General features: G+C 45.7%; 1 long non-coding RNA gene across 1 annotated transcript; it reads left to right on the top strand.

Moving 5' to 3' along the window:
• Positions 1 to 2,082: 2,082 nt before the first annotated feature.
• Positions 2,083 to 5,924, top strand: LOC123803054 (uncharacterized). Its single transcript, XR_006782737.2, has 5 exons — positions 2,083 to 2,333; positions 2,556 to 2,725; positions 4,126 to 4,613; positions 5,552 to 5,678; positions 5,775 to 5,924. It is a non-coding gene; the product is annotated as an uncharacterized LOC123803054 (long non-coding RNA).
• Positions 5,925 to 11,368: the final 5,444 nt, after the last annotated feature.

Below are 11,368 nucleotides of genomic sequence, written 5' to 3'. Positions count from 1 at the left end.
TGACCCCCGGCTTGAATAGACAAATATAAAATCCCTGCCAATGCATCCATTAATAAGGCCACCTAAGTGAAAGCGATTTGTGCCCCACACGGTTTATCTGTGTGCTCTTTGCCATTCTCCCCGGGCCTCCGAGTGCCGTGGCAGCCGGGCCACAGCTGGGCAATTTCTCTCAGGTTACCCAGCTGCGCTCAGCTCTCCACAGATGAACTGCAACATCTCATTGGTGGGTGCCCCTGGCTTTACATTGGTGAGTGAGAGAAGGAATTACCAGAAGGCCTTCGTGGCTCAAGGTTCGTTCCCTTTGACGGGGCCGTATTCTCTGATTGGCAATAAATGAGACTATGATCAGAAGCCTCTCCTTCACTCGTGAAGATATTGCAAAATCGGTTGCTAAGATGATAGCGGCCCAGCAAAAACCCGGAGACTGACTCATTCTCCACCCTGGGCTAGACCTGGAGCGTCTCTTAGCTGAGCAAGGAGATGTCTCTGCTTTGGCCAACACAACCTGCGGCACCTGAATGAACACTTCTGGGGAAACTGAAACTCAGTTCCGTAAGATCCCGGAGCAAACTGCTTGGCTTAAAAGGTGACTTCGTGGGGTGGCTGGCTGGCTTAGTTGGAAGGCCTGTGACTCTTTTTTTTTTTTTTTTTAAAGATTTTATTTATTTATTCGACAGAGATAGAGACAGCCAGCGAGAGAGGGAACACAAGCAGGGGGAGTGGGGGAGGAAGAAGCAGGCTCCTAGCGGAAGAGCCTGATGTGGGGCTCGATCCCCTAACGCCGGGATCACGCCCTGAGCCGAAGGCAGACGCTTAGTCGCTGTGCCACCCAGGCGCCCCGGAAGGCCTGTGACTCTTGATCTTGGGGTTTCGAGTTTGAGCCCCATGTTGCGGATAGAGATGACTTAAAAATAAAATCTTTGTTTTTTTAAGGTGACTTCTTCAGCGGGGTCTCTCTTTGACTTATTTAATTTTTTTAAAAGATTTTAAGAGATTACTCACATGAATAAATAAACGTCAGTACAATTGATTGTCATAAGCTGAAGAAATCACCAAATGGAAAGATTTCATGGCCTTTAAAATATTGGGTTTTTAGATAAAATTTCATATGATTTCTCTATTTAAAAAGATTTTTTAAAATGTAATCCCTACACCTTACGTGGGGCTTGGACTCACAACCCCCAAATCAAGAGTTGCACGCTCTGTCGACTGAGCCCGCCAGGCGCCCCGCATGGGATTTAGTTAAAATGGCCTGGTAGCCCTGGACATTTGCTCAATTTTACCAACCTGTCAAAAGGGCAGTCATGGGCTTTCATGACAGGGGTTCTGATTTCGGTTTGAAAGTGATGACCTGGGAGGGGCGTCTGGCTGACTCAGTCAGAAGACCACGCGACTCAAGGTCCTGAGTTCAAGCCCTACGTTGGGTGTGGAGCTTACTTAAAAAATTTAAAGAAAGAAAGTGGGGAATGGGAAACGAGAGGGTGTTTACGGTGTGTCTGTGTCCCCAAAGCAGCACAGCAACATTTGTACAGTGAATTTGGATATCTGGCTTAACCTAGGTAATCACACTCTCTAGCCTGGAAATATAGATTTGTTGTTGTTTTATTGGTGTTGTTTTTGTCATTGGAGTTCTATTTATTAGAGATTTACTATTTAGGTCAGACATTTGCTGACTCAATTTTTAAAGAATTTGCAAACAGCCCTTCCCCGGGCTCTCCCAGCCTGGTGGGGAGGGTGCAGAGGCATGAATAACAATTGTAATTGTAATGAGGCTGGGCGAACTGAACTTTTATCTTGCCCACATCCCCAAGGCGCCAGACCTGTGGTCGGAGGGAGAAACTTCCTAGCAATTTGGGCCTGCCGACAATCATTGTTGGCCGAGGTAGGATGCTTTGTCATGCAACTGTGGGCTAGCAACTGTGCAAGCTCACGAAGCTTGGGGTTTAAGGGATTAGTTTACTGGAAACAGTCAAAGCTGGGTTAATAGAAGGGATACAAGTTTCTTATGTCGTCCAGACAGGAGAAGGTTTGGGGAGACAATTAATCCTCATCAAGGCAAGAGATGTTTGCTTTTGAATACAGGAGGAGAAACGGGCCGCAGCTCCGAGTGTAATCTGCCCGCATCTTTGAAACCAGAGCCCGCTCTTCCGGTCTCCCTGGGAAAGCCGGGAAGTACTGAGTTCCCGGAGCCCTCCCGCGGCTCGGCAGAAGCAGCAGGAACTGGGTCGAGGAGGAGAGGCCATCAACATCTTTTGACACCAGAGGCCTGTGAAATTTGCAAGACACAGAAAGAGAAGGAGCCGAGGGAGGCTTGAGCCTTCCTTCGAGGAAGGGTGACGGATGGGGGAAGAGGGTGGAGGAGGGGGCGGGGAGGGGAGGAGGTTTAAGGACAAGGGCTGCCTGAAGAGAGAGAAGGGAAAGATTTGCAAGAAAATAATTCTCTACTCCATCACAGAGTACTTAAGATGCTGTTTCTGAATTATCAAAAGAAAAAAAAAAAAGAGAAAGAGACTGAATTATATTTGGGGTTCTAACAGACTTCGTGTATTTCACAGGTAGCAAGTGGCCAGGTGTTCGTGATCAGGGGTTGGAGGTGTAAGGAAGACGTGATCATCTGCATCCATCTTGGGTGTAATCTTGTGTTGTCTAGCAAGCCTCGGAAATACTTGGTTCAACACAAACCCCGGAAATGCCCTAAGAGAAATGGTGAGGAGAACTTTGCAGGGTGAGTAGCCGATTTAGGCTTCTCCAGTAAGGGCTGCTCTCGGGTATAGACACCAGGCGCTAGTTGTTCTTAATTTCTTTCGCAAAGGTGAAAAAAAGGTGGTGGAGGTGGGAGAGCCCATCCTCACCTCTGAGAGCAGTAGCAACTAGGGGACAGATGATCGGGGTCGGTGGCTCAGGTCTCTGCAAAGGCAGAGGTGAGGCCCTCATCCGTCTCTCCCTGACAAATTGGGCCTTGGATTCTGGCACAGGTCAGGAGCTTGGGAGTCAGCACTGGGCTTGGGGGAGGGTGTCTTTGGTCAGCAGTTAGGGGGGCGATGGAACAAGAGTGAAACTGGGTCCTGAGCAGGGCCGGGTCAGACCTGTTCTCTGGCTCGTGGTGCAAAGGGGAACGGGGGTTGCGTCTTGGGAAGGAGCAAAGTAGGAGGCAAGTCTGGACTGAAAACATCACGCCCTAAGCCAGGATTTGAAGGGGTGGGTTGGCAGTCCTGAGTGGTAAGATGAGCCTGGGAGAATGAGCTTGGGAAAATGTCAGAAGAAGATGTACAGAGGCAAGAAATTTTATGGAGAGGAAGGGACAGAAGGGGTAAGAATCAGGATGAGAACTGGGGACACTAGGACCTGCTGTGGCCCTCGGAAAACCAGAATGGCTGCCTGAAAGAATGAAGGAATCTTGTGAGATACTTCCCAGGGAGAAGGGCGAGGGCAAAGTCTATTTGCATTCATGGACCCCATACCCCGCCAAGGCTCTGTCCTCTTCCATTCCTAATGGTGACTCGAGCTGTTCTTTGTGGAGCTGGTAATCGGGCAGGTCTCCCTGGTTGTGTGCTCACCCTTGGGGGGATGCTCTTTGCTGTTAATGATCCATGAAGAGGGGGGTTGCTGATGCCTGGAGGGGATCTTGGACAAAGGAGCTACCCTTTGCCTGCTCTGGGTAACTTTGCTGGCCCCTCTCTAAACCAAATACATATTCAATGCTAATTAGTGTAGGAGCACCTCTTTTGTGAAGGGTTTAGGAACATACCCAAGTCCCCCTGAATGGGAGAGGGTGGGTAGCTGGGAACCATATCCTTCTCTGGCTTAGTCATTTTCAACTGGATCAGACCCAGAGCCTTCCTTTTAAGCAAATCTTTTGTAATGCCCTCTGTTCTCCTGAAATGAAATTCATACATAAAATAACATACCTACATACAGAACTCCCAGAACAAAGCCCCACGATAAGAAGCCCCAATATAAAGGAGAAATAAATGGTAAGTAATTTATAATGAAATAATATCAGTGGGAGCTCCTGGCTGGCTCAGTCAGTAGAGCATGCAACTCTTGATCTCGGGGTTGTAAGTTTGAGCCCCATGTTGGGTGCTGAGGTCACTTACAAATTATATAACTAAAATATCTTAATAGGTAAATGCTTGGGCTTGACTACATTAGAAGACAGAAGGAAGTAAGCAGATGCTTGTATCTCTGTATGGAATCACCACGGATGAGACACCGTGAAGGTCCGTTGGTATAGAGGAATGGTGTTACCGACTTATACATCACAAGGAAAGTGGCCATTGAAGACACCCTTTCTGAAAGAGTAAATAACCCTTGGAGAGCCCTGTTGCTCTAGCTGACTTTATGGGTCCCTCTGCCCACTCATATGTTGAAGACCTAATGGCCAAGGTGATAGTATTAGGAGGTGGGGCCTTTGAGAAGTAATGAGGTCATTATGGTTGGAGACTTCATGAATGGAATCGGTGCCCTCCTTTAAGAGAGCCCACGGAACTAGCTTGCCCCTTCCATCCCGCGAAGATACGAGGAGAAGTTGGCAGTCTGCAACCTGAGAGGCAGCCTTCACCAGAACCCAGCCAGGCAGGCCTCTCGATCTTGGACTACGAGTCTTCAGAACTGTAAGAAAGAAATTTCTCTTGTCTATAAACCACCCAGTTTATGGTAATTTTTAAAAGTAAACTCTACACCACACCCCCCAAAATAAAAATAAATAAAGTAAACTCCACACTCAACATGGGCCTCAAACTCACGGCCTGGAGATCAAGAGTCATGTGCTCTACCGACTGAGCCAGCCAGGCGTCCCTATGGTATCTTGTTATAGCAGCCCAAATGGATTCAGACACACGTACAAAACCAAGCACAGTTGTCCCTGAATTTATATGACAGCTGGATTCCCCAAACTTTTATGTTTAATGAAAATATGGTAAGATACTCTGAGATTATAATGTAAAACAGTCAGGTTCTAGGCTGAGATAGAACTTATATAATTAATACCCACATGATCATCTCTGCCTCTGTGAATATCCAGTGGGATATTTGAAAATCCTACGTTACCATGTGTATAGCAGGATGTCCACCATCCCTGGTTTCTAATCATTAAATGATTTTCCAACCATTCCCCCAATGATTATGAAAGTAGAAAACATCCCTACAGATTTCAAAAGTCTCATGGGGAGCAGTACCACCCTCTTAGAGAATCTCTTCTCTACCTACAAAGCTCCCCAACATGGGGTGAGGCCAGTTGCCTGGGTCTTTGGGACCCTCTGGAAAGTGACGCATTGATACTTCCTTCCCAGTGAGAGTTGATTTTATGTGTCAGCTGTGCTGGGCCACAGGGTGCCTAGACATGCGGTCAAACATGACTGTGGGCATGTCTGTGAGAATGTCTCTGGGGAAGGTTCACACTTCAACTGGTAGATTGAGTAAAGCAGATTGCCCTCCCTAATGTGGGTGGGCCTCATCCAATCTGTTGAAGACCTGAGTAGAACAAAAAGGCTGAGTATGGAAGAACTGCCTGACTGCATGAGCTGGAATACTGATCCTTTCCTGTCCTCAGACTCAAGCTTGCACCGTCAGCTCTCCGGCATCTCAGGCCTTCCAACTTGGACTGGCGCTGTAGCCTTGGCTCTTTGGATGTCCAGCGTGCTGATTACAGATCGAGATTTCTCAGCCTCGGAAATAGTGTGAGTCAATTTCTTTCTTTCTTTCTTTCTTTCTTTCTTTCTTTCTTTCTTTCTTTCTTTTTTTTTTTTTTAAGATTTTATTTATTTATTTGATAGAGTGAGAGAGCACAAGCAGGGGAGCAGTAGGAGAGGGAGAAGCCGGCTCCCCGTCAAGCATGGAGCCCCATATGGGGCTGGATCCTAGGACCCTGGGATCATGACCTGAGTCGAAGGCAGACACTTAACCATCTGAGCCACCTGGGTGCCCCCTGCGTGAGTCAATTTCTTATGATAAATCTTGTTATAAGTGTGTATATATATGTATGTGTCTGTATTGTGTATGTTACATATAATATACACATACACGCACACACGTATGTATATAATCTACTGGTTTTGTCTCTCTGCAGAACCATGACAATACGCTCCCTAACACCTGCCCATCTCTCTCACTGCTTGCATTCCTTTCGACCCTCTCCATATATTATCTCTTCCCCTTTAACTTTCTTCTCTATCATTCTTCCATATAGAAATAATCAAGTTTCAGTCCTTTTAATTCTCTCTTCTGCCGTCCCTCTGAGTCTTCCATGGTGTAGAAGAAAGGAAAAAACCCGTATGAGAATAAAGAAATTTATATTTTATTTATTTATTTATTTTAAAAAAAGATTTTATTTATTTATTTGACAGAGAGACAGCCAGTGACAGAGGGAACACAAGCAGGGGGAGTGGGAGAGGAAGAAGCAGGCTCCCAGAGGAGGAGCCTGATGTGGGGCTCGATCCCAGAACACCGGGATCACGCCCCGAGCTGAAGGCAGACGCTTAACGACTAAGCCACCCAGGCGCCCCAAGAAATTTACATTTTAATTCTAGCTCTTTCTTTTATTAGCTGTGTTGCCCTGGACGTGTGTCTGTGAATTAGGGCTGGTCACATTGATTGCCATGGTGCTTAATCTGAGTGGAGACTCCACAGCCCCAGGACCTGTGTCCACCCTGGAAATACTCTTTATTAAGTTTTTAAGAGAGTAAACTTGGGGTACCTGAGTGCCTCAATCATTTAAGCATCTGCCTTCGGCTCGGGTCATGGTCCCCTGGGTTGGTCCTGGGATCGAGCTCCCTGTCGGGCTCTGTGCTCAGCGGGGAGTCTACTTCTCCCTTTCCCTCTGCCCCTGCTCCTGTGCTCTCTCGCTCACTCTCTCTCTCAAATAAATAAAATACTAAAAAAACAAATAAGTAAACTCTGCACCCAATATGGGGCTTGAACTCATGCTCTATCGAATGAGCATGCCAGGTGCCCTCACCCTGGAAACAGTCTAAGCCAGTTGTCTTCTCAGCTTCCTGAGAGCAGGGTTTGTCTTATTCTCTGGCAGTAGCTTCTATCTCCAAGTGTACGTGGTGCCACGTGAGGCACGTAGCGGGCATTCCATTCACCACGCATGTGCCTTGAGTCAGGAGCTATCACCAGCACTAATGTTCAGACCAGCTGTGGCAGGAACCCACCTTTCTGGGATGCAGAAACGAGCGTCTCTGCAGTTTCTAAAAGGCTGGTCAGCAGGAAAATCACCCAATTTTCCTCTAAATCCAACTACAAGGTCACCCAGACTCTCAATCACGATGTTATCCTTGGTTTCTGTCTCGAGTGTCTCATTCTTTTTTTTTTTAAAGATTTTATTTATTTATTCGACAGAGATAGAGACAGCCAGCGAGAGAGGGAACACAAGCAGGGGGAGTGCGAGAGGAAGAAGCAGGCTCATAGTGGAGGAGCCTGATGTGGGGCTCGATCCCATAACGCCGGGATCACGCCCTGAGCCGAAGGCAGACGCTCAACCGCTGTGCCACCCAGGCGCCCCTCGAGTGTCTCATTCTTACTACACTGTTGTCTACACTCAATGTCTCTGTTCTATCCTGCCTTCCTGGATGCTGACCGTTGGCTCCTGATAGATCTCTTTGTTTCCCTCCTGGTTTTGGCTGTGGCCCATCTACGCTCTTTGGCCTCCAGTTCCAGCTCAAATTCCTGACCTTGGTGTACCCAGCTGGTTTCCTCCCGTTTGTATCCTAGGTCGTGACAAGTTGCGTCACCAGGAAGAGTCCCCGGGGCCCCCACTGCACACTGTACACTTACACAAAGTACAGGCAGGGCCTGTGAGTACATAGAGGGGCTCATTTAAATAAGTGCCCAAATCCCAGTTGCTCTGAGTTGTCACTTTTTCAACCTGTTCTAGTAGCCTCTCCTACTTTTGCAAAATCACTTCAGAAAATACCAGGGTGCTTAGACATTTCACAAACCAGCGGTGGTTTCTGGTGGCCGTGGTGGCTACCTGAGCTTGGACCTAATGGTTCCAAGTCCTGACAGTTATACACAGTACTGCTCTGTGGGTAATTCTTAGATTCCATCGCTATGACCACCACCTGGGTGTTGATGGAACTGGAAACCAATATGTACAATGCCAAGAAAAATGGAATACCACTGGTACTCTAAAAAAGCCAGAAATCTTTGTTGCCACCTTGGGAAGCAGAAGGCCACTACTCTTCTTGCAAGACGCAGGCTGACTGTCTGAGAGGTCTGCAGGTCAGGTTCAAGTGTCAGCAGTGGCATCATACCTGGAAACAACCACTTTGCCCTAGTGTTCAGATCCTGCCATTAGATTTAACTTTTAGGACCATTGTAAAATTCAGGTGCCAAGACAAGTCTTTGGGGGAAAGAATAGTCTTTTCAACAAATGTTGCCAGGACAACTGAATATCTACATTTAAAAGAATTAAGTTGGACTCCTATCTTACACTATACACAAACAATAACTCAAACTGGATTGTAAGCCTAAATGTGAGAAGTAAAATGATAAAAGTCTTAGAATAAAACATAGGAATAAATCTTCATGGTCCTGGGTGAGGCGATGATTTCTTAGCGATGACACCAAAAGTACAAACAATAAAAGGAAGAATTCAGGGGCACTTGGTGGGCTCAGTCGGTGGAGCCAGTGACTGTTGATCTTGGGGTTGTGAATTTGAGCCCCACATTGGATGTAGAGAGTCCTCAAAAATAAAATATTTTTTCAAAATGGGCAAAGGATTTGAATAAATCTTCCTCAGAGAAGATACACAAATGATCAAAAGCATATGAAAAGATGTCTGACATCATTAGTCATTAGGGAAATGCAGATTAAAACCACAATGAGCTACCACTGTATACCCTCGAGGCTGGCTGGAATAAAAAAGAGAACAAGTGTGGGTAAGGGTGTCGAGAAAGTGGTACCCTCATTCCCTGTGCAGGCATGTACAATGGCTCAACTGCCGTGGAGAACAGTTTGGCAGTTTCCCTAAATGTTCCCACGTGACCCAGCAATTCCATTCCTAGACAAATAAAAATATATCGGCACACAAAGACTTGCACAAAATGTTCACGGCAGCATTGCTCACAATAGCCAAAGAGTGGAAACGACCCAATTGCCCAGCAACCGGTGAATGGGCAAAGGAAATGTGTTCTCTCCATACTCTGTCATACTAATCGGTAATAAAAATAAAGAAACGCTGACACTTGCTACAACATGGATAAACCCCGAAAACATTAGGCTAAGCTGAAAGAACCCAGTCACAAAGACCATATATTTTTATTATATGATTCCGTTTATGGAAATGTCTAGAAAAGGCGAATCTATAGAGACAGAAAGTAGTTATGAGGTTGCCAGGGATTAGGGGAAGGATGGGGAGGGACCTGAAGTGGGCACAAGGTTTCTTTCTGAAGTGATGAAATGTTCTAAAATTAGACAGTGCTGCTGGTTGCACAACTCTGTACATGTACGAAGGACCATCGAATTGTACACTTTAAATGGGTGAATTTTATGGTAATACAAAGTATATCTCAATAAAATTTCTTCTTTTTTCTAAGTAAGTTTGATCCATTCAGGGACATTTGTCTCTAAGTAAATAAAACTTCTTGCAGCTTACAAAAATTCATTAGGTTCTCCAGGTGCCATCCCTCAGTCCTACGAGCTGTGTAAGAGCCTACAAAAAGATTTGAGACCGAAAACAAACGTATTGGCTTGAAACTGTAAAAACTTACTGAAAATTAATCAAATATTGGCAAACTATGCCAACTAACCAATGAAAACTGACTCACGTAATGCCAATGTAAAATCATATCAATTGATGTAATTATGGGATGTGGGTGTATTTCATGTTTGGTACAATGGCAAGTAAGATCTCCCCAGGTAGGTGCTGGGGCCATGAAGGTCTTGGGATGGGGAGACTGACACCCAGCCAAGTCTTTCTTTCATTTTTATATTTATATTTACATTTGTACTTATTTATTTATTTACTTATTTATTTTATATTCAATTCATTCTTTCCTTAAAGTGAGATCTCACTTAAGGCTTCTGTAGTTCTTTTCTATAGTCTTGCCCCTGTCTAGGCACCCACGTTCCCCAGACATACCAATGATAGACAGCCTTTGAATTTTTGCCCCCCCCCAAATCTCCTTATCCTACATAGAAATCAGTGTGTGCAAAATAGTTTTACAATAGAACCAGGTGGGTCCTTTCACTCTACTCAGCAGAGGCCCCCAGCTCCTGCTGTACAGGGCACTGGGTTCTAAGTCACCCTGGAACGGCCCTTCCTGTGTTGCAGAGCTGGTATCTGTTCATACTTGTGTCCCCGATTAAAAATGCTGTGCTCCCCGAGGACTTGGATCTGTTTCACTTACATTTGAATCCCAGGACTCAACACAGTGCCAGACACATGCTCCGAGTGCGTAAAGAGATTTCTTAACGGGCAAATTATTTACCTATTTTTCAAAAGATTTTCTTTAGGGGCACCTGGGTGGCACAGCGGTTAAGCGTCTGCCTACGGCTCAGGGCGTGATCCTGGTGTTATGGGATCGAGCCCCACATCGGGCTCCTCCGCTAGGAGCCTGCTTCTTCCTCTCCCACTCCCCCTGCTTGTGTTCCCTCTCTCGCTGGCTGTCTCTATCTCTGTCGAATAAATAAATAAAATCTTAAAAAAAAAAAAAAGATTTTCTTTATAAGTAATTTCTACACCCAATGTGGTGCTCAAACTTACAACCCTGAGATCAAGAATCACATGCTGTACCTACTGAGCGGGTCAGGCGCCCCTGGGTAAATTCTCCTCCTCCTCCTCCTCTTCTTCTTATCATTATTACTATTATTAATTTTTTTAGAGAGAATGAGTGGGGGGTAGGGCAGAGGAAGAGGGAGAGAATCTTAAGCAGACCCCATGCTGATCTTGGAGCCCGACCTGGGGCTTGATCTCACAACCCTGAGATCATGACCTGAGCTGAAATCTAGAGTTGGAGGCTTAACGGACTGAGCCACCCAGGCGCCCCCTGGGTTAATTATTTTAATTTACAGTGTTCGTGGAGACAGTCACCACCTGCCTGGATTTTTGCTTTCATGTTCTAAATTTCAGTTCTTATACATAAATCAAGTGGGTTCAAAAGCAAATAAATAAAATAAAAAATTTTTGGATCCTCCTTGAAAAGAAAAACTTAAAAAATTACTACCAGGCAACCATCAGAGCAATGACTGATGCATACGAGAATCGTCAATGGATGCTAAACTTAGTGGGGAAAGGCTGGAGGATTAGCAGGATAGTTACACAGTCTCAAAGTATCTCTGCACGAGATTATTTTTTCAAAGAGAATATAATAACTTTGCAGTGGAGAAATTTGGCAGACACAACACCAACCAATGGTCAATCTTC

Source organism: Ursus americanus, chromosome 23 (assembly GCF_024610735.1).
Source record: "Ursus americanus isolate L20-20 chromosome 23, mUrsAme1.1.p, whole genome shotgun sequence".
NCBI lineage: Eukaryota > Metazoa > Chordata > Mammalia > Carnivora > Ursidae > Ursus > Ursus americanus.
Note: the sequence above shows the minus strand (reverse complement) of the source record. Positions and strands in the feature narration are given on the sequence as shown.